This window comes from Cannabis sativa, chromosome 9 (genome assembly GCF_029168945.1).
Source record: "Cannabis sativa cultivar Pink pepper isolate KNU-18-1 chromosome 9, ASM2916894v1, whole genome shotgun sequence".
NCBI classification, from domain to species: Eukaryota; Viridiplantae; Streptophyta; class Magnoliopsida; order Rosales; family Cannabaceae; genus Cannabis; species Cannabis sativa.
In genome coordinates this window covers 27,225,119-27,229,918 of record NC_083609.1, presented here as the reverse complement: position 1 = coordinate 27,229,918, position 4,800 = coordinate 27,225,119, and the positions used below count along the sequence as shown (strand labels likewise).

The 4,800-nt window shown below is 29.6% G+C and overlaps 1 long non-coding RNA gene and 1 other non-coding gene across 2 annotated transcripts; one reads left to right on the top strand and one right to left on the bottom strand.

Annotated features, from left to right (window-relative positions):
* Positions 1-2,769: 2,769 nt before the first annotated feature.
* LOC133030747 (uncharacterized) lies at positions 2,770-3,625 on the bottom strand. Its single transcript, XR_009684286.1, has 2 exons — positions 3,046-3,625; positions 2,770-2,956 (listed from the first exon to the last, which is right to left on the bottom strand). It is a non-coding gene; the product is annotated as an uncharacterized LOC133030747 (long non-coding RNA).
* Positions 3,626-4,290: 665 nt separating this feature from the next.
* Positions 4,291-4,372, top strand: TRNAS-GCU (transfer RNA serine (anticodon GCU)). The gene has a single exon. It is a non-coding gene; the product is annotated as a tRNA-Ser (tRNA).
* Positions 4,373-4,800: the final 428 nt, after the last annotated feature.

Sequence of the window (4,800 nt, the reverse complement as noted above, 5' to 3'; positions counted from 1 at the left end):
AGATTATTAAATTCTTATATTGTTTAGAGTAAAATATTAAAAGACCTTACACTTAATTTAAGCATGCATTATCAAATTTTTCTTAACTTTTTATTGCTAGAATGACTATTTTTTGGCAATGATGATAAAAAAGAAGCATCATTGCCAAAATAAGTATCTCTATGTCTTTGACGCATTAGCATCAATATATTTTAATAGACTATCAGATACAAGACTAAGGCAAGCCTCATTAAAACAATAAGTATTGTATTCACTACTCAGTGTATATTTTCTAAACACAATATCAGATACTAGATAACTCAATGCACATAATTTTGTATTGTGTGGAGTACCATTATTGTTAAAATTTGAGATATGATGGTGAGTGTGCAGGATTGAGTTCTATCTTAAAATTAAGTAATGGACAATAAAAAAGTAACCTATACATTTTATATAGGAATATTGGCGGCTAAACCACTTGAACTTTACGGTTTGTAACAATTAACCACAAAAACTGAAATTTTGGCGGCATAACTACCTAAACCCTGGTTTCGTTTTGCTCTGTACACCTCCGTCCAAAAATCACAGTTAAGTGTCACGGTGGACTGTCCACGTGTACACACTTTTAACGTGGTAAATTTTTAGTGGTCCACGCAATATTAGTTTTAAAAAATAATTATAAATATTTAAAAAAAAATTAAAAAATCAGAAGAAAAAAAAATTAAAAATTATTTTTTTATTTTCTTTTTTTCTTTTTTCTTTCTTTCTTTTTTTCCCTTTCCTTTTTCTTTTCTTATTCCTCTTCTTCACTAAAAAACCCTAGCAAACCCTAGCCAACCCTCACGCCGGCGACACCCCCGACCCCCTTGTGGGGCATCGGAGCCACCAACGGACCTCCTCCTCTCCCCAATCTCTCAATCTAAAACCCCGAGACCCAAAACCCTAAAACCCAAAACCCTCAAGCCCCGAAACCCAAAACCTCGACCTCCTCCTCTCCCCAATCTCTCGACCAATTCCTCCGGCGACCACCACGTACGAAGAGAGAGACAGAGAGAGAGAGAGAGAGAGAGAGAGAGAGAGAGAGAGAGAGAGAGAGAGAGAAGAGACTAGAAAAGAAGAAGAAGAAGAAGAAGAAAAGAAAAAGAGAAGATTAGGAGAGAGAAAGAGATCGCCTCCAGTCTGGTGCTTTGGCTCCGGTGGTGAGACCAGAGAGAAAGAGGGCCTAGCCTGGGAGGGTCTATAGAAAAAGAAGAGGAAAGAAGAAAGAAGAAGAAGAAGAAGAAGAAGAAAGAAGAAGAAAATAGAAAAAGAAAAAAAAAATTAATTTAATAATTTTTTAAAATTTTTAAAATAAAAAAAATAAATTTTTTTTTTCTGATTTTTAATTTTTTTTTAAATATTTATAATTATTTTTTAAAACTAATATTACGTGGACCACTAAAAATTTGCCACGTGTACAAGTGTGTACACGCGGACAGTTTACCGTGGCACTTAACTGTAATTTTTGGACGGAGGTGTACAGAGCAAAACGGAACCAGGGTTTAGGTAGTTATACCGCTAAAATTTCAGTTTTTTTGGTTAACTGTTACAAACCGTAAAGTTCAGGTGGTTTAGCCGCCAATATCCTTTTTATATATGGTATTCTTTCCATACATTAGTAATATTGTACTATTTCAAATAGTTATCCCTCCTATTTTTGTAATAATAGTAACTAATAACTAGTTACGCTGTAGAATTCTTTACATTTTTACAAAGAATTGATGAGACAAAATGTGAAAGAAAGCATTAACCATTTCAAGGAAAAAGAGAGAGAAGAAAGATTATCTTTTATGTAAGTACGCTTTAGGTTATTATTAAAAGGAAAATAGAAATATGACAACTTAGCAATCATTTCTCTTTTCTTGTTTTGTCAAAAGAAAAATACTATGGAACAAAATAAGGTGTCAAGTACCACACGATGTGGTATATTATTATTGGTGTAAATTAATATTAATTCTACACATTTTGATTCAATAAAAATATAGAAAACCACTTATCATTCAGAATGCGCTACATCAGTGTGGTATTGGGCACATTAAGATGTCCAATAGCAATATTCATTAAATAGCCACATGGAAGTTACGGTGTTATTATGTTGAGAAATACTAAAAGGTATCAGTGGTACTTAACACTCTCTTACGTATCAATATCACTATTGGTGCAATTAAGTTTTGGATCCCATAAACTTTAATATAATAACTTTTAAAAAGTTTTAGACACCACCAGTGGCGGAGCCAATAGTAAATGTTAAGACGGTAAAAAAAAACTTTATTCTGCAAAAATAGCTTATTAATAAAAAAAGAGTAATTTATGACATAAATACGTAAGTTTTATGCTAGGTAGCATATAAGTACCTACGTTATATTTTTGGCGATAAAAATACATTTCGTCACACTCTTAGAACTTCCGTAGGTACCTCTCCGTTTTCTTCCAGGTAAGTGTCCACGTGTCACTCTTTTATTAGTCCACATCATTAATTTTATTTTTTATTTTAAAATTCATTTAAACTTATTTAAAAATTATTTTAAAATTAAAAAAAATATATATTTAAAATGTATAAAAAAAAATAAAAATGTATTTTGAAACCTAAAAATTATTCTTACCTTTTTTTTTTCTTAAAACATCAATTTACATGATTTTTTTTAAAAAAAAAGTCATCACCGTAATCATCATTCTCAGCCATTGCCATCATCCAAAATTACTGTTCATCATCCTCAACATATCCAAAACCAGATTCAAGAAAAAAAAAACTTAGGAAAAAAAACCCAAAAAACTCAGATTTGTACAATTGAAATGGTTTTCCATAATATATACACAACACATATTATAATACCAAAGCATGAAACAAAATGTACAAATATTGATTCTCAAAGTTGCACGTCTCTAAATTATTTTTCCACTAGATCTATCTCTTTCAATCGATCTTCTCTTCCAATCCCTAAGCGATTTCCATTCAAATAGATCTAAAAGTAAATATCAAATTTTTTATTCAAAGTAGAAAAAAAAAAAACCCCATAAATTGGTTACCTGTTTGCCAAGAGAACTCATCCGATGCATCAACCTCGAATTTAAAAGTCTCAAAATGGAAAGCCACATCCTTATTGTACCTTCCTGAGCTTGCGGTGGTGGTTGCCTAAGTATAGGAAGGTGGTCGATCAAGTCGTTTTTGAAGACTCGATCTGCCCAATCCTCAATCGTTAATGGTGTGTTTCTCTGAATCATCTTTTGTATAGCTTTCATCTATGATTGTCAAAAGCTTCTCAAACTACAAGTTAATGTGTGCATGTGTGGTAGGATTATAATTTGGGGTTTTTAGCTTTACTAATAGATAGAGAAGCAAAGTTATAGTTTGCAATAGAGAGAATGAGAATCAAATAGATGGAAATAAAAAAAGAGAACCAAAGGGATGATAAATTTTAAAGAAGAAGAAGAAGAAGAAGAAGAAGAAGAAGAAGAAGAAGAAGAAGAAGAAGAAGAAGAGGAAAAAAAAAATGATTTTTTAATTTTATGAGATATTTTATTAATTTTATTATGTATTTTTCTAATTTCAAAATGCCTAAATGAATTTTTAAATAAGAGATATAATTTAAATGATGTGGACTAATAAAAGGATGACACGTGAACACTTACTTGGAAGAAAATGGAGAGGTACTTGCAGAAGTTATAGGAGTGTGACGGAAGGTATTTTTACCGCCAAAAATACGACTTAAGTACTTATCTGCTACATGACATAAAATTTAGGTCTTTATGCTGCAAATTACTCTAAAAAATATATATTCTTATAGAAAAGAAAAATATTAATCTTTTGGGGACATAAATAAATGAAAATGACTTTTTTTTATAGAATAAATATGAAAATATGTGAAATAAAAATGAAAATTATAATTTTACAAAGACAAAAATAAAAATATATAATGGTAAAAATGAAAAATTTTATTTTGTGGGAGTAAATATGAGAATATGTAAAAAAATAATTTATTAAAAGTTAAGTGGAGTCATGTAATTTCACATGATTCCACCCTCATTGCTTCTGATAACACTAGTGTTTAATAACATTATTCTATTATATTGAATAATTAAATTTTATGTGAGAAGCAACAAAACAAATATTTTTAACTATAATAGAATATGAATATATATATATATATATATATTTTTGCCAATATAAAAATGATTGTCTATATATGAAAGACATTACTTTTTTCCTACAAATAAGTTTATATCAGACTGCTAATAATAATGTACATAACAGAGAGATGTCTTAACAATAAAGTCGCTTTGGCCGAGTGGTTAAGGCGTGTGCCTGCTAAGTACATGGGGTTTCCCCGCGAGAGTTCGAATCTCTCAGGCGACGATCACTTTTTCCTTTTCCCCCTATTCTCTTTATGATAATTAATCTTATATTATGCAATCTCATCCAACCACTCCCAAGCCCAGTTTTCTTTTCTTTTCTTTTTTTTGTTAAGTTCCCAAGCCCAGTTTTTCAAAAGTTGTGATTGGGTTGTAATGAGTAGTCAATGTAAAAATGGTGTTATATTTCACACAATAAATTTATAATATAAAAATATATTAAAAAATTGTATTTTTTGTAAATAAAATTATAAAAATATTTAAAATTCTGAACAATTGTATTTTTGTAATTTTTTTTTTATTATTTTTGTGTATTTGTAAAATAATCCCAAAAAAGACTATAATATATTTATATCAATTTTTATTATTGTATCTCAATACATAATTGTAAAATTTGATACAAAATTTAATATTTTTATTAAAGGGTGCACT